Source organism: Nicotiana tabacum, chromosome 24 (assembly GCF_000715075.1).
Source record: "Nicotiana tabacum cultivar K326 chromosome 24, ASM71507v2, whole genome shotgun sequence".
NCBI lineage: Eukaryota > Viridiplantae > Streptophyta > Magnoliopsida > Solanales > Solanaceae > Nicotiana > Nicotiana tabacum.
The window spans coordinates 109341433-109361329 of NC_134103.1; positions in this window are offsets into that span (position 1 = coordinate 109341433).

Consider the following 19897-nt stretch of genomic DNA (forward strand, 5'->3'; position numbering starts at 1 on the left):
AAATCGCTTTGCAACCTTACCATGCACATACCCGGGGGAGATCCCACGCCACCCCAATACATATAAGCCCAACAACACAACATAACTGAAGATCATTACTTTAACCTTAGACCGTAAGCCTTAGAACCCAAATTGCAACATCCGAAATTCCTACAAGACCCGAATCTCGCATAACCATGACCCAAGATGAAATCACATGATACATAACATAACTCACATACTCGTAGAAATAGTTCTCGATCACAATAACTGCTCAAACAAACCCAATACCGGCAATAAACCCCATATCAAATAAAATCTCATTCAAAACCTTTGTACGCTACCGATGATGAAAGAAACAAACAGAAACGCATAACCACGCATCAGATTAGCAAGTCGTAGAGCTCTCCCACTCGTCCGACTAGAACCAAAGCCAAATTCTTAGCCGGCTTCTGATATTATTCTTCCAAATATACCGTAATCAAATCTGATAGTATCCATTCTACATCCAATGACTTTATCTCATCAAACACAACTATTCTATTGACATGCCATTCCAATACAACCTAAAGTCACAACTATGCAATCTGTGCACCAATAAGCAACAATTCAAATGTAGTCAAAAATGGAAAATGACTCCAATGAGAGAACCGTCCCGCAAGCTCAATAAGTACCACCACAAATGCAATGCTATGAACCCATCATACATAGTAGAACCAAGACACACGAATCTAATACAAAGGATCATATCTCAATATAACTCTGTTGCAATACGTGACCCCATCCAAACACCGGTCCTATAAAATACCTCAAGCCACAATGCTCAAAATCAACAACCACACGCAATTCAACATCAAGTACACGAAGTGCATGACCATAACCATAGAGAAGCAAATAACACAATATACCACAGCCCGAAAAGACCATAACCAAGGCGCAATCAACCATTCCACACCCAATCACCATCTCGCTTTAATTTCACCGAACGGCCTAAACAGAAACGCATCTAATGTGCAAGTAACCAATAGATCACAACCCATTGTAGTATAGAAGAGTGAAACATAGAACATATTAGATACAAATAAGATGAATTATAACCGAATGGCACATCCCTCAGCAATAGCAGTACGAAGTCAACCAATCCGACCTGGTGTAGAATACACATCCTCATTAAGCCTACCAATGAGCCCCCAAATCAATCCTAGTCATCCACAAATAGATAAATAACCCTCTGAAAGTCCATAATGATCTAACCATAACACATACTACCATCTGACTAACTTTGGCCACATCTTCACAGTCCACAACCACGAAATAATATGCTTCTGAGAACTCCTAGTCTCCAAATCCATAGAACACACGAATCACCATAACTGATCCCAACTCCACCACTCGAATGTCTAATATATCTCTCATTCACGATCGTCCCATGAGGAATACTTCTATAATTCTCTCGTGCCACATAGCAAGAATTTGAATATCTCCGCAATACCAATGAAGCATCCGTAAGTCAAAACTCAGTGCGCCTTCTGAATGTACACTCTTCCCAAGTAATACCAAGTAGTGCCAACATTTTTCTCACTATCTGAAATCGTTTGTGCTACATAAACTCCTGATCTTCCTTTTGAAACTGAATCGTATACTAGCATATGCAAATCCCAATCTCACACCACACACCGCCTCTATTAGGCTATCATATGAAAACACGAGAACCTCATTATCAACTCTGAGTCACAAGCAAACTACATACTCAATTAGCCTGGAACCTTTCACTTGATCCCATCCAGTAGAAAACCACAGTATGCAATATGCTCCTCACACCGGTAGGAAATATCAATCTCAAACCGTGGTAGAAACCATCGAGAACACTTTGAAATCCATTTGCACATAACCAACCTATCAGAACTGAATCCCTCTAACTCAACCAAGCCACGCAGGTCGCCAAATCCAAGAGTATTGCTACAAAACACCCGTAAAGCCTCACCTCATCATAAGAACCGAAAGAACAGAACATACCATTACCATACTGATCCAACCTACTACCAAGTTGTCATATTTCCTCCGAGTTTCTTCTAAATATCATTCAAGTTGACACTTCTCCTCACCATAATACCACGTTTCTCAACTAAAACTCACCACACGAGACCCTATCATGAAACCATGTCGCCTTAAAGCCCATAAGCTACCGTATTCCCATTTAAACACTCAAAATACCGCATCCGAGATACCCATTATCAAAAGACTTTATGTGAATCTAAAATTGTTTCCTTTACCTTTCTAAAACTGAAATATAGGATCCATAATGATACAGAAGTACTGCAAGTCCTAGCACCATCCAATGCAAATCTCAGATCTTAGCCATATACAAATCCAGAAAATTCACAAATGCCATATATGAATCTTGAACCCATTAGAACCTACTCAAGAGCCATCCACTCTGCTCAAATATCAATTGCACCGCCCAAATGGGCTGAACGGCCTGTGCTCCATTAGCACACTAGCAACCAAAGAAGTAATCCACACCCCTAGGCAACTGAGCAAATCCCTTTTCTTAGTATGTTACATTCGTCACAGACAACAACCCTAAATCACTCCCAAGACTTCCACATATCCATAAGGTGTAACACATCATGCATCCAGCAATTCCTTACTCTAGTCATCCTCAAAACTAGCCTCTACAAGTCATAACCGGTTCACAAGTATGTTTAGACCGAAACCAATACAACACGTAACCATATAATCAAATCGTCGATAGCAAACTCCCCCACTTAGCTCAAAGCCGCAGAATAAAACATCTGATAACTCACATTACCCATACTCTATTACTGCCCTAATCCCATACTGAAATTAAATTAAATCCTTCGCAGGATCAAGAAACACAAATCATGGAATACCTTAAATCATTTTCTAGGCTCGCACTCATTCCCGTGACAGTCAAGTCAACTTTCTCAACCAAATCAAACTCAAATCGCAACACATATACCCACTGGTAGAAAAGAAACCCTCCACACAACATCATAAGGATCACACATCCGTAGATTACCCCGCAGGTGATAACCTACCTACTCAATCTTAAATTGATATCTCTCTATACCCTTTCACAGCCACAACTACTACGCAATCACTTAATCTTCCTAAGTCTGAACTCATAAACAAGACATGAGAATCTACTTCATTCCACAAATGAACAATATGAAAGAATCCATCGAAACACTTATAAGTCAAGCTGAATCAATACTGCACGATACGTATACAAGTGAGTGGAAGGAATTCAAAGAGATATGCTCCAAGCTGAATCAATACCGCACGATAAGGAAAGAAAGATATGAAGTTTATTCTAGATGCCCTGCAGCCTCTCGAAGATAGCTATGGACGTCATCACAATGATCTACAAGACTCTACTAGACACTTGCTCATGACTCGTAGAACCTATGAACCTAGAATTCTGATACCAACTTGTCACGACCCAAAATCCAACTAGCCGTGATGGAACCTAACCCAACCCGCTAGGTAAGCCAATTTAACAATAACCCAATTTCAAATGAGTTCTACTCGTAAAAATAATGATAATATAAATAAACTTTTATACAAAGAATCACCAAGGACTGGTAGTACAAATCATGAGCTTCTAAGATTTAGAGTTTACAAAGCTAGTATGAAATAAATACATCATCTATTCGAAATTTACATTAACAAATTTTTTTAAAAAAAATCTAAAGCTACCATGAACAAGAGGCAGCTACAAACGGAAAGCAGGTTCATCTTCAATACCAGCTCCCACCATACACAGTAACATCAACTCCAAAATCTGCACACAAGGTGCAGAAGTGTAGTTTGAGTACAATCGATCCCATGTACTCAATAAGTAACAAACGTAACCTTAGGTTAAAAGCAGTGACGAGATTGGACAACGGTAAGAGTCCAATACAAAAAGCCAAGAACAACGCGTTACAATATAATGAAAATAGTACAAATAATACTCAAAGATATGATGCTCAGCTCGTTCATAGTTATGAAAAATAGGCATGCTTTTCAGGTATAACAGTAAAATCCAAATCTTTCATCGAAATCGCCAAAGTATGAGTATGTCAGAAAAACTGTGATTTTTCCCAAAAACATTTAACAACAGATAAGATGCTCCATTATCATATAGCATGAGGAAAGTACATCTCTATGCCTATTTGTCAATGCGTATGAGAAGTCATAAATTTCACCATATCGTATAGCATGGGGAAATGCATCTCTATGCCTACATTCCAAGTATGCATGTCAAATATAATGCACCACAGTGGTAAACTCATGTGCTCATGCTCTCAGAGTATTCAACCGCACTTAGCACGCTCAATCACTCAGCACCTCCCAATCACTCAACACTCTCAATCACTCAGCACCTCCCAATCACTAAGCACTCTCAATCACTCGGTGCTCGCACTCGAAACTCGCACTCATCGGCACCTACGCTCACTACTGGTATGTCAGACTCCATAGGGGAGAATGCTGCCAAAGCGCTAATATAATCAAATCATGGCATGGTGTGACATCCAGCCTGATCCCATCATGAATCAATAAAGCCTACTGTGGCGTACAGCCCGATCCCATAAATATCACTCACAATCAGGCCCTCGGCCTCACTCAGTCATCAATCTCTCCAGTCTCTCGGTCTCACAAATCTCATGCCAATCAGCCCAAACAATGATAACATGATGTGACAACAAATGATAACATAGACTGAGATATGATATGCAAATGAATGAAATATGACTGAGTATGTAATTGCATTTTAAGCAAATAACTCAACAGCAAAAATGACCTCAGTGGGTCCTAATAGAATTAGTATATGTCCTATACATGATTTCAACATGGATCACAGCTCAATTACGCTAACACGTAGGAATTTCATGGATAGAAACAAGATAGATAACTACACAGTACCACAGAATCAACCTAGTCATACTTTAGACGGTGCACACCCATATGCCCATCACCTAGCATGTGCGTCACCTCAACACCAACACATAACACATATTCAGGGATTCATACCCTCAGCACCAAGTTTAGAAGTGTTACTTACCTTCAACTAGCCAGAACCAATATCGAGCAAGCCAAGCAATACTCTAGAAACACCATCTCGTGCGTACCGACCTCCGAATGGCTCGAAATAAGCTAAAAGCAACTCAAGAATATCAAATAATGCCAAAAGAAAACAAACCCAATCGATAAAGGTCGAATCTTTAATAAAAAAGCCCAAAGTCAACCGAAAAGTTAAACCCGAACCCGCACCTCGAAACTTGATAAAACTCACAAAATCCGACAACCCATTAAATTAAAAGTCCAACCATACTAGTTTCACTCAAATCCGACTCCGAATCGATATTCAAAACTCAAAAATTCACTTTAGGGAAACTTAGACAAAAACCCCCAATTTCTCATTTGAAATCATCAATTAAAATCCAAAAACGAAGATGGAATTACTGAATATAACCAAAACCGAGTATAAAACACTTACCCCAATCCATCTGGTGAAAATCATTTCAAAAATCGCCTCAATCTGATCTCCATAACTTAAAATATGCCAAAATGAACTCAAAATCCCAAAATTTGATGTTTTAATACACTACCAGGGGTCCTACTTTGTGGTCGCGATCCCTAATATCGCGATCGCGATTCAAAAAATTCCAAATCAATTTTTACCCTTCCCGATCGAGACCATCCCCCCATGATTGCTATGAACAAACTCCAACAAGCTTGCCCAACTCTTCTAGACAACCTCTAGTATAATAGCCATAACCTTTTTATCATGACCCCAATTTTCCTCCGTAGGATGTCATGACGACACCTAGTCTTTACGACTAGGTAAGCCTAATACATACTCAATAAATTGATAGAAATTAACCAACAGAACTATTAAGCACAAAGCGAATATTTCTAAATTAATCCAACATTTACAATATGAAATAACATCCCAAAACCGGTAGTACATATCATAAGCTCTACTAAGTTCACTAGAAAGTCTCTAAGTACAACTGTTCCGTAATAGAAATAAACTGTACAAAAATAACTTCTAAAGGTGACTCCGAGGCCTGCGAACGCGACAACAGGTATACCTTGAATCTTCACAGCAATATTTGATCTGCTATCTAACAATCAACAGACTTCAAAAAACCTGGATCTCCACAAAAACGTGCAGAAATGTAGTATGAGTATACCACGGTCGGTACCCAGTAACTATCAAGACTAACATCGGTGGAGTAGTGACAAAGTACAAGACAAGACACTTAATAGAAAAAATAACATGTGCAATATAGGAGTATAAAACTAATAATGGAAAGCAGAAATCAGCAATGGCAACAAGAACTAACAAGTGATATAAACAGAAAAGCAATAAGAATACCTTGAAGTATCATTAAACCCAAATAAGGAAACACAAATGACTATCAATTAATCAAGCCGTTCTAACACAAGTTTCACAACGAAAACACTCACTGGTACTTCATTTCATAGTCACAAGTCACGGATCACAACCCACCATTATATACTCACGACACCTCGTGCCCACATATCGCGTTACAACTGCACGGACAACTCACGTGCCAAAATCTCAATCCGTCCGACGTGATCACAGGCTCACATTCCCAATCCACCCGGCATAGTCATAGGCTCACAATCACAATCCGCCCTGTATGATCACAGGATCCCAATCATAATCTACCCGACATGGTCACGGGCTCAATATCAACATGGAAACAGATAATACAAGAACGCATGGACATGATCAATAAATGTCAAGTTTCATACTCCTGAGCTAGTATAAGTGGCATGCTACAGTGTATGCTTGTGTGAGTGTACTACTTTCAGCCCAAGTCAACAACTAATATCAAAGACATCGAATATCAAGGAAAAGCACACCATCACATGAAAATCACCAACACAATATCTCCAACCATCACACATCATCCCTGACATTTTCCACCCTTATTTCTCTGATAGCCACTTGTATCACTCCGCCCTGACATTCTCATTAGGCACCCTTATCTCTCCTATAGCCACCCGTATCACTCCGCCCTGACATTATCATTAGCCACCCTTATCTCTCCTATAGCCACCCGTATCATTCCGTATATAGCCACCCTTATCGCTCCGCCTGGAAAATAACACAATAGCCACCCATATCACTCTGTACATTCAACAACAGTGTGATGCCACACTTATGCTCGGCATAACAACGGTGAAGTGCCACCCTTATACTCCATATAACAACAACCAAACCACACAACAAATCACGTGTGCTATCATCACACGTGATCCACATGCTCTTTTTCCTATTTTTCTCTTCATGAATGTGACCCAAAGTTCGCGATAGTGATACACACTATTGTAGCCAAAAATTAGCAACTAAAAATGGCCTAGAAATAGTCTGAAACCACCCCGAAACTCACCCAAGCTCCTCGGGACCCCGTCCTAACATACCAACAAGTCCCGTAACATAACACGGACCTACTCGAGGCCTGAAATCACACATAACAACATCAAAACCACGAATAGCGCCTCAAATCGAACTTAATGAACTTTGAAATTTCAACTTCCAAAACTCATGCCGAACCATATCAAATCAACTCGAAATGAACTCAAATTTTGCACACAAGTCCCAAATGACACAACAAATCTCTTCCTATTCCCGGAACCACAATCCGAACTCGATATTATCAAAGTCAACTCCTGGTTAAACTTATGAACATTCCAAACCTTCAAATTTATAATTTTTGCCAAATAGTGTCGAAACCTTCTAGATATATCCAAAAGCAACTCCGGGAATACACCCAAGTCCAAAATCACCATCCGGACCTAACAGAACCATCAAAACTCCGATTCGAGATCAAATACTCAAAAGTCAATCTTGGTCAACTCTTCCAACTTAAAGCTTCAAACATGAGAATCATTCTTCCAAACTAATTTCGAATCACCTGAAAACCAAAATCGAAGTTTCACACAAGTCATAAAACATCATACGGAGCTACTCAAAAATTCAAATAGCTAAACAGAATGCAAATTCTCAAAATGATCGGTCGGGTCGTTATAACTGTACATAGCCTCGAAACCGTAGGCGGCACTAATACTGGGCTGAAATGACAGAACATCCTTCCACAAGGCGACGATAATAGCCCGCCCGAATACGCAGGGAGAAACATCCTGCACCACGTCTGTAGTATAACTACAACTCCTCGATGCCCAATTGATAACACGCGCTCAACATCGTATAAGAATAAGTAGGAAGGAAATGAAATAATAAGCTTCAGTGGAATCAAATCGCATGACGAGGAATCAAGAAGGGAAGTGCTCCTAACAAACCCGTAGCCTCTCGTAGATAAGTACAGATGTCTCGGTACTGATTTGCGAGACTCTACTAGATTTGTTCATGACTCATGAGACCCAAGTGATCCTAGAGCTCTGATACCAAGCTGTCATGACCCAATTCCCGCTATAGGTCATGATGGCACCTCACGTCGTTGTTAGGCAAGCAAACGGTGAACTATCAAATTAATTATTCATTTTATCACTTTTGGAATCATGAGATTTATTAAATAAAGTAATTTGCGCATTTATAATTATGTGTACCTACACAATTAGTAAGGTAATAAAAAACAAAAGGTGATAATAATATACAAATCTGTAGTCATCAACTAGAATATCCCAAAACCTGGTGTCACAAGTGTATGAGCATTTATTAAGGAGTACAATAATAATACAATATCTGTCTGGAATATAAATAAGACAGGATAAAGTAAGTAATATGATGGGGACTCTGTGGGCTGCGATACATAGCCTGAAATTTGCAGCTCACCATAAGGTCCCCTCAGCAATTGCGCTTACGAGCCAAGATGACCGCCAAATGAACCTATCAGATCATGCACATATAGTGCAAAAGCATAGCATGGGTACGTAAATCAACGTGTAACCAGTAAATATCTAGCCTAACTCTGGAGAAGTAGTGATGAGAGGTCGACATCGACACTTAATAGAAGTCTGATAAATCAATATGATAAATCATAAGCATATAGGAATCACAACTATAATAATGAAGTAAAAATAGTTACTATCATAATCCTCCAGCATTTCTTTTGGCGATATAACAACAACAACAACCCAGTAAAATCTCACTAATGGGGTCTGAGGAGGTTAGTGTGTACGCAGACCTTACCCCTAACCCAAAGAAGTAGAGAGGCTATTTCCGAAAGACCCTCGGCTGTTTCAGCAGATAAGAAATATCAAATGTAATCTCAAATGGATAAGGAATACCATATAAATGCTAGGTCTCAATAAAAGGGGCATCTCATGAATATTCGAACTCCTAGCAGTATAACGCATGATTATGTCAAGGTCGTGCGGCCCGATCCAGAGTGGTGTGTACACTGCCGAGGGTTGACCGGTACAAACCAGAGATGCATCTTAATATACCGCTGAGGCGTTCGGCCCGATGCACAGAAAAGGATAAAACTTATTGAATTACGAGTCACATGCTTACAAGACAGATATAGGAGCATAAAGTAAACATGACTTTTATCATTTATCAAATATCTCGCCAAACAACTCAAGGTGATAAATATCGGCCTAATATATTCCCAAATCAATTTCAATTATAGATTCACTTAAGTAAGCTGGCAAAAATGAGTTCAAATAATTCAAATATTACATGATAAAGTCCTATGTCTACCCGAACATAAACATACTTTTGGCTATGTACGGACTTTCGCTACCTCATGCGTACGTAGCGCCCACAACTAGTAACATATAATAATTTTAATCCGACGAGGTAATTTTCCCCTCACATAGTTAGACAGGAGACTTACCTCGCTCCAAAGATCCATAATCGGCTCCAACGTCTCTATAATAGCTAAAACCAATTCACATCGATCCGAAACTAGTCAAACAATCATGCAAACCAATAAAAAATATACTCCAACACTCATAATTGATCAATTTATAACAATTTCCAACTCCGCTCGAAAAGTCAACAAAGTCAACCCCTGGGCCCACGTGCCCGAATTTCGAAAGTTTTCAAAGATAAACATTACCCATAAACCACTAACTCAAATATATAATTTATTCCTAATTCTATGTCCAATTTCGTGGTCAAAATCCAAAAATATCAAATTTTAGGTTTTCTTCCAAAATCCTACAATTTCTATAAATTTTCATGTTTGAATCAATATATAACTCATGTATTTAACTTACAACAAATGTGAATAACTTATCTCATAATAGATGATGAAAATCTCCCCTCCGAGTGCTCCAAAAAATCACCCAACCAAGTGAAAATGAGAGAGAGATGAACCAAATCTCATATAAAAATCAAGTCTGCCCAGGTCCTTCCTCTTTGCGATCGTGGAAGTACCCTCGTGATCGTGAAGACCAAGCTAGCCTTGCCCCACATTTTTTCTACGCGAACGCGACCAATGAAAAGCGATTGCGACCCTTTGACGGAATGCCTATGCGAACGGGAAGGCCAAACCTTCATGCCTCAAACCAACACCTTACGCGATCGCGAAGAATAGCCTTCCAAACCCAAGACACCTCGCTAACATTTTGCGTTCGCGTTCGCGTTCGCGTTCGCGGCCCCTTTCACGCGAACGCGATGAACCATCTGACCAAACTCCGTGATCTCTAGCACCCTTACGCGATCGCGAAGAACAACTTCACCAGCTCTCAATCAACACTATGCGATCACGAGCCTATCATCGTGATCATCATGAATAACTCTAACACCAGAAACCAGCAATTAAGACAAGATGAAATGGTCTGAAACCACCCTGAATCACACCCGAGGCCCCCGAGACACCGTCTAATCATGCCAATAAGTCCTAATACCTTATCCAAACTTATCCAAAGGCTCGAAACGCCACGAATAACATCAAAATCATGAATCGATGATCAAAATCCTTCTTTCAACTTTCAAACATTCAAAGTTCGACGAATGCGTCCGAATCATACTTAAACATTCCGGAATGATGCCAAACTTTATGTACAAGTCACAAATCACTATACGAACCTATTCCAAGGTTTGGAATCCCAAACAGACATCTATAATACCAAAGTCCACTTCAAATCAAACTTAAAAAATTCTAAAACCTTTAAAATGCCAACTTTTCACATTAGGCGCCGAAACTCTCCCGGACCATCCGATAATCGACCCGAACATATGCCCAAGTTCAAAATCATCATACGAACCTATTGAAACTTCAAATCCTGATTCGGAGATCGTTTACTCAAAAGTCAAACCTTAGTTAACTTTTCTAACTTAAAGCTTCCGAATTGAGAATTTTTCATTTGAATCAGCCGTTTACTCAAAAGTCAAACCTTAGTCAACTTTTCTAACTTAAAGCTTCCGAATTGAGAATTTTTCATTTGAATCAGCTCCGAACTTTTTGAAATTCAATTCCGACTACGCGTACTAGTCATAAAATATGAAATGAAGCTACTCAAAGCCTCAAACCGCCTAACGACGCGCTAGAGCTCAAAATGATCGGTCGGTCGTTACAGATCTCTTTACAATTTGCACTTGGCTTGATTAGTCCGAAGATTTTACATGTTTTAAGTGGCCTTTGTGTATTTCCACTTTTAACCGTTTTAATATTATTTGGTTATTATAATTATGGAATTATCTTGAAACGAATCACGTGTGTATGTATTCACTTTGGTTTGGTGTGTCAAAATTATGTCACGCGTGCGTATATACAATTAATAACACTTTATTATTATTAAAATTATTTCGCCAAAGTTGCGCGAATGCATACCTTGCCTTTAATTTTGAAAATTGTAATTATGTCACACGAACGTATACATAATCACAATGATTTGATTAATTAAGAGCGTGCCTAAAGCATTACAATGTATTCATGAATTACTCTACTTTGAGGTTATTGTGAGGCCTAGAATTATGTTGAGGAAGAAATGTATGATTTTATATATTAGTGAAAAATCACTAAATATAACTTAGCACTTTATCTTTTGGGTCATTTTGATATCCATTAATTATAAGAAATGGGCTAGCTTGTAACCTTATTGACATTTGAGCCAGTTTTAAATTTTATCACTCTTGGACCGGATAGAATTCTCTTTAGTCCAAATCTTTTTATGGCTTTAACACGGACAACCCACTTCTCTTAGATGGCCCATGCTGGAATTCTCAAACTTCGTCGGAGGGAAGAATTGGGTTTTCAAGGTGAGAATGGCAGTGACTTTGATATTTTTAAAACTGTTTTTTTTTTTTGTAGTATTTTTTTATGGTTTAAACACTAACTAGTAGCTTTCATAGTATTTTTGCAGAGGCTGCTGGTGGAGCTTTAGTGGAGGTTTTAGGATGCATTTTTCATTGTTGAAACTTGGTGTTTTTTGGTGGAGAAAAAAAAAATAGATTTCTGGTCAGCTATTATAAGGAAGAAAAGTAGACGAGAATGGAAAACTTTCTGAAGCTCATGCTGTGCATTGTTTTTGTTTCTCTCTTTCTTCGTCCTTTTTTTCGTGCCCCTCCCAGATGCAAGTGTGTGCTATTTGTATTAAAAGTCCTAGAGTGCCTAACTATATGTGTGTGTGATCGTGGGATCGAGGGGATATAGGGGTTGGGACGTGAGTGTGTGCTGTGAGTGGGGAAGGAAGTGATGTGAAGTGGAGGAGTCATGGATGAGTTAAATTTTTAAAGTAAAGATCAGATTTTAGATAAAGTTTGATAACAAATATATCACTTTAACGTAATTTTACTTCATTCTGAATCTTCTTCTTTTTTTTCTAAAGATAAATTAAAGTATAAAAATAAGAATATTAACCAACCATTTATTACACAAGGAAAAATATAATAAAACTAAATGTTTACATGTACTTTAAATGATACTAAGAAATATACCATAGCTTACTTATTAAATTCTAATTAAATAAATCATATACTTTTTTAAGTTTTCATTTTTCTCTTTACAAATTGAAATGAAATATGTTATATAAGTATGTGAATATTTTTTGTAATTTATAATTTTTCTCAAATAAAATCTATTAAAATTAAGATAAAAGTTTTAATATCAAGATTAAACCTAGAAGAAATATTTACACTAAAATAGTATAGAATTCGGGTGCGGTCAGAAATTAGTTGTTCACAGCATACCCTTTTTTGCTTGGAAACATGAAGAGTTTTCAGTCAAAGAAAATGAACAAAGGTGGCTGATTTTTTACCTTACTATTATTTAAAAAGGAAAAGAAGATAAAAGAAAAAGATACGACTGGGCCTTGGTTTTAGACAGCCTACATATCCCGGGTTATAAGGGAATTAGATCACGTATAGTTCAAATGGAAGAAGAGTGATGGAGTACGCTTCGATGGAGAGTCGAGTGCGGTTTCGTCAAGGTTCCGGTTTGCGGTTCCTACTATTACATCAAAAATGAGAAAATTACATACTCTTGAAATTAAAGAATTACAAAATTCCTATCTAAGTGCCCTCTGAAATCTTGTCCTGATTCTTGACTTGCTTTCCGCCTTAACTTTTGGCTGGAACTTGATACTTCCGAATATATTAAACTATGAAACATTCTTACAGGCTTGCTCCTTGATCAGATGCCGAAAAGATGGATCTTGAGACCTAGGTTGCTGCACGCATTACATCAAAGCTGGTCGCGGTTGTTATTAAGATCAAACATTCTTCTTTCTCTACAAGAGCTGGAATCTTATTCTTGCGCATCCAATCTGTGCTTTGTGGGAAAACCTACAAGCCATCACAAACAAACAAATCGAACAAAAAAATTTCTGCCCCACTTTGCACTAGGAAATTTGTGTGTGTTATGGAAAACACTATATACTATCTTTGCTATTGATAAATAAAGATTTGAAAAAGAAATAGGTTTTTTATTCCCTAAAATGCAAACAGGGGATGTCTTACCCTATGTTAATAAGAAGGAAGGCAACTAGGAGATGTGGTACCATGTGTTGTCAATAAGGAAGGCAACCAAGGAATGTTGTACCCCGTGTTGGCAATACAGTGAGGCTCTTTTGTCTCTTTGAAATACTACTAGGGAATGTCGTACCCTATGTTGATAGTAATGAATGCAACCAGGGATTGTAGTACCCTATGTTGGAAATAAAATGAGGCTCGTGGCACTCTAGGATGCTACTCGGAAATATTGTACTATTGTTTAGCAGCAAGTCATGCAACCATGGGATGTAGTACCTTGTGTTGGTGTAACGACCCGATCAGTCATTTTGAGAATTAGTGTTCCGTTCGGTAGCTTAAGGTCTCGAGTAGCTTTGTATTGTGTATTATGACTTGCGTGTGTGGCCGGATTTGATTTTTGGATGATTCGGGGTTGATTTAGAAGAATAATTTTTGTTTTAGAAGCTTTAGTGGCAAGAGTTAATCGGAGTTTGACTTTTGTGTAGACGACTCCGGAATGATATTTAGATGACTCCAATAGCTTCATATGGTGATTTTGGACTTAGGCGTAAGCCGGATTTAGATTTGGAGGTCCGTAGGTTGATTTGTTGCATTTTGGCGGAAGTTAGAAAGTTGATGATTTGGAAGGTTGAGAGGTTTGACCGGAGGTTGACTTTGTTGATATTGGGTTCAAATTGCGATTCCGGGAGTTGGAATAGATCCGTCGTGTTATTTGGGACTTGCATGCAAAATTTTGACGTCATTCAGCGTTGATTTGATATGATTCGGCGCGAGTTGTAGAAGTTGAAAGTTCTTAGTTCATTAAGCTTGAATTGAGGTGCGATTCGTGATTTTGATGTTACGTTTTGGGATTTGAGGCCTCGAGTAGGTTCGTGTTATATTTTGGGACTTGTTGGTATGATTTGACAGGATCTCGAGGAGCTTGGGTATGTTTTGGATCATTGGTTGAGAGACTAGTTAAGTTAAGAAATTTGGAGTTTGACCATGGTCAATATCAGGTCAAGACGACCTCTTATCAGTGTTTTCAGTGCGCGAGCCGGTCTGTAGCGAGCTTTATGATTAAAATGCATATATGGTTTGTGTCTGGGAGGTTCCACATGAGTTTCGGGGTGGTTTCAGATCATTTCAGTGAAGTTTGAGATTGCTGGTGCTGGTACTTCGCAATTGCGAACTTTTTGTTGCAATTGCAAACTACAGCATTTGCGAACTTTTAGTCGCAATTACGAACCTTGGTCGCAATTGCGAACATCCCCAATGGCAAACTTTTGGTCGCAAGTGCGACATCTGCAGCTGGGTTAAGAGCTGGAGTTTTGGGATTTTAGTTCATTCTTTCATATTTTGAACCCTAGACTAGGTAGGAGGCGATTTGGAGAGGGGATTTTCATCTATAATCATTGGGTAAGTGATTTTAATCAATTTTCAACTATTTTACATTATTATATATGAGATTTAACATCAAAATTATGAGAATCAAAGTGGAATTTTGAGAAACTTTGTCTATGTTTTGAAAAATAAAAATTTGGGATTGAGAATCGAATTGGACTCAGATTTTGAAACAAAACACATATATAGACTTGAGGGGTTATGGGTAGTCGGAATCTACCCTTGGACCCGAGTTTTGACCGGGCGAACCTGGGGTTGACTTTTGAGAAATTGTTTAAAGATCATAGCTTTATTTATTGAAATTTATTTCTCTTGCATTATTTGATGTTATTAAGTCGATTTTGCTTAGATTTGAGTCGAGCGGAGGTGAATGGTAAAGGAAAAGCTATTTTAGAGCATTGATTGAGGGCTTTTGAGGTAGGTATCTTGCCTAACGTTGTGTGGGAGAACTACACTATAGGAATTGGGTTGTTTGCACTATTTGAACTACGTGAAAGATGTGTACACGAGGTGACTTGTGTGTACACGACTTATATGTGGAAATTTGACCGTTTTAGACTCTTAGGTTTCTTATGCACATTAAAATGAAGTTGCCTTATCATGTTATATCCTCTATTGCTAAATTTACCCTTACTTGTCTTATTTGAAGCTGATTGGTTCATGTTCTACCCTTTGTTGCCAAATATACTCTTATATGCTTTAATTTGGGTTGTTGCCTCTTTTATTCCATGTTATCTTTTCCATTGTGATTTATCCTTACTTGAAATCGTTGTTAGATGTTGCCTCTCTTATTGTAGAGTTATTCTTATTTGAAATCATTGTTACATATTATCTATCCTATTGTTGAGTTATTCTTATTTGATATCGTTGTTACACATTATCTCTCTTACTGTTGAGTTATTCTTATATGAAATTATTGTTACATAATATCTCTCCTATTGTTGAGTTATTCTTATTTGATATCGTTGATACACATTATCTCTCCTATTGTTGAGTTATACTTATTTGAAGCCATTATTACTTGTTTTGTCTACATTGTGAGCTCGTTCTTCCGTTTCATTATGCTTTTGTAATTCTTTTGTTGATTTACTTGTCATACTCCCGGGTTATTGTTGTTGTTGTACTCAGTGCTGTTAAGCCGAGGGCTATGTGTGGTTGTGGTATTGAAATTATATTTAAGAAAATGTGATAGCATATGGGCACATGTGGAGTGAGTTGGTATATTGTTTTATGTTTTTGGCACACGTGGTATTGTTGAGAGTATTGTCGGGGTATTCGCACGTGAGTCGTCCGTGCTATTGTTATTATTGATATTTGCACATTCGGCATGACAAGGCGGGTTATATATGTGGGTTTGTGCATGTGGCGAGACAAGGTGAAAATATTATTATGCGCATGTGGTGAGACAAGGCGGGCATTTACTTTAGTATTGTGCACGCGGCGAGACAAAGGGGGCTATGTCGGGGATGATTTGTGATGATTTGTGATGGCTTATGGGCATGGTTATTGATGATATTTGTGTAGTGGTGTGCCTACCTTGTGTGATTCATGAATATTATGGTTTTGTTGTGTTTTTCCTATGTGCCATTCGTTGTCTCTGATCTTACTTGTTGACTCGAGCTGCGATAGAACACTAGCACAAGCATACACCGTAATTAGTCACTCATATCAGTCTACTAAGATGAACTGTGATGTTTATTGATCATTTACATGTATTCTTGTATATCTGCCTTCTGTGCGTGAGTTGTACTATTGGCACGTGAGTTGTCCATGCGGATATGAGATATTGCTACTATTGGTATGTGAGTTATTCATGTGGTTATGAGGTATTGTTACTGCTAGCACGTGAATTGTCCATACGGATGTGAGATATTGTCAATCTCTTAGCACGTGAGTGGTCAGTACAGATATGAGGCATTAATGCAATTGACATGTGAATTGTCCGCACGGATGTGATTTGTAATTGGGGATCAAGATGCCAAGTGATTAGGGTTCGTGATTTGAGACACGTAATTGTGATTTTGAGGTATAGTACCTCGGGGAAATTCTTGTATAAACCTTGTTGAGATAGGTTGTTCTATTGGGTTGTTACATGTTTTCCCTTACTTGGTTTCACCGAACTTTAACTGTATTCTGCTTACTTTATGGCGTTATTAACTGTTGTTCCTGGTTGCTAATTGTTGCTTCTAGTTTTCTATTATAAGTATTGTTTTGTTATTTTACCATGCTTATCTTCATATTGATATCGTTCCTTGTTAGTTTCATATTCGTACTTGTACAAGTTATTATGTCTAGTTGGTGTCTTGACTGTTTTCATCACTACTCCTCCAAGGTTAGACTTGATACTTACTAGGTACCTCTGTGGTGTACTCATGCTACGCTTTCTGCCCATTTTTGTGCAGATCAAGGTACTTCATAGCGCACTGGTCATTAATTAGCTGATTGTGTGTTGCGGCGGAAACTTCAAGGTATACCTGCCGTCGCATTCGCAGGACTCGGAGTCACCTTCCAAAATTTTACTTTGTACTGTTTATTTCTATTCCGAAAAATTTGTACCTAGAGATTTCTAGCGAACTCAGTAGAGCTTATGACTTGTACTACCGATTTTGGGATATATTACATCTGTTCATGGTTGTTGGATTTGTATAGAAATTTTTGGTTCATGTTAAATGGTTGATTCATATAAATCCGTTAAATAACTCTCTATGTGTTAGGCTTACCTGGTCCTAGGGAATAGGTGCCATCACGACTCCTGAGGAGGGATTTTGGGTCGTGGCAAGTTGGTATCAGAGCTCTAGGTTCATAGGTGCTACGAGTCATATGCGAGTTTAGTAGAGTCTTGCGGATCGGTACGGAGACATCTGTACTTATGTTTGAGAGGCTACGAAACTATTAGGAAAACTTCACTTCTTTCATTCTTATCGTGCGAGTTTATTGATTTTAGAGTTTGAGCTTTTGTCATTCTATTCTCCCATAGATGGTGAGAACACGAGCTGTAGTTACCGATAATGCTGCCCCAGAGCCGGTGTTGCTAGGGGTCGGGGCAGAGGCCGAGGAGGAGCACGTGCTACAGCTCGAGCACCTACCAGAGCAGCAGCTGAGGAGCCACAAGTAGCTCTGTTTGAGGGACAAGCACTGGAGGCACATGTTGCTACCCCGGGACTTCAGGAGACTTTAGCGTAGTTCCTGAGCATGTTTGGTACATTTGCTCAGGCGGGATTGATTCCGGTTGCACCAGCTACTTCACATACCGGGGGAGGAGCTTAGACTCCTGCCGCCCGTACTCCGGAGCAGCAGGTCCACAATGGTCAGGTTTCAGGTGTCATGCTAGCACAAATTTTTATTTCGGTTCAGCCTGAGGTCAGGCCAAGGGCATCTGAGGAGGAGCAGCTGAGACTTGAGAGATTTAAGAAGTATCGTCCTCCTACTTTCAGTGGCTTAGCTTCAGAGGATGCACATAATTTTCTAGAGAAGTGTCACCGTATTCTCTGCACCATGGGTATTGTGGAGACGAGCGGGGTTGCTTTTACTACTTTCCTACTGTCGGGAGCAGCGTATCAGTGATGGCGGGCTTACGAGGAGGGTAGCCCAGCCGATGCAGCTTCACTTTCATGGACTTGATTTTCAGATATCTTCTTGAGAGATTTTGTTCCCCAAACCCTTTAGGATGCATGGCGTGTGGAGTTCGAGCAGCTGCGCCAAGGTACTATGTTACTGTGAGAGTATGCTGTTAGATTCCGTGATTTGTCCAGGCATGCACCTGCTTTGGTTTCTACAGTGAGAGAGTGAGTCTGCAGGTTCATTGAGGGGCTCAGTTATGGTATCCGATTCAGCATGGCCCGGGAGTTTGAGATGGATGTTCCGTTTCAGCAGTTGTTAGAGATCACTCGCAGATTAGAGGGTATGCGGGGTCAAGAGAGAGAGAGGGTTGGGAGGCTAAGAGGAGTCATAGACCGGGAGGATATTGATCCCTATTATGGAGGCAGGGTACATCATGGTAGAAGTTTTCTAGGTCAGCCAGTTCAGTTTGTACTTCAGGCTTCACGTGATGTTTGAGATACCCATGGGTCTCAAGGTACCCGTACCGGATAGCTTCCACAGCCACATCAGTGGAGAGGTTGCTTTGAGTGTGGAGATACCAGCCACATGGTGGGAGATTTCCCAGACTCTAGACAGATATGTCATAGCGGGGTATTCAAGCTATGTGTTCTACTCTAGATGCTGCTATAACTGCACCGCCAGCTAGGGGTAGAGGTCAGGCGGGTAAAGGTTATCCTAAAAGGGGAGGTCGGGCCCATTGTTATGCTTTTCCTGGTTGGACAGAGGCTGATGCACCAGATGATGTCATTACAGGTATGATTTCGATTGATTACAGAGATACATTTGTGTTATTTTGATCTGGTCCCATTGATTGGTAAGATTTATCCTACCTTGCTTCAAATATGGTTGTGTTTTGTGATTCTTATACTATGTTCATGTGTTCATGCTAGTTGGGGAATTCTATTATGATAGCCCGTGTCTATCGTCCTTGTTTGGTTGCTATTGAGGGTCATGAGGCTTGGGTGGACTTTCTGTTAATTAAATACGGTAGGATTTGATGTGATCTCT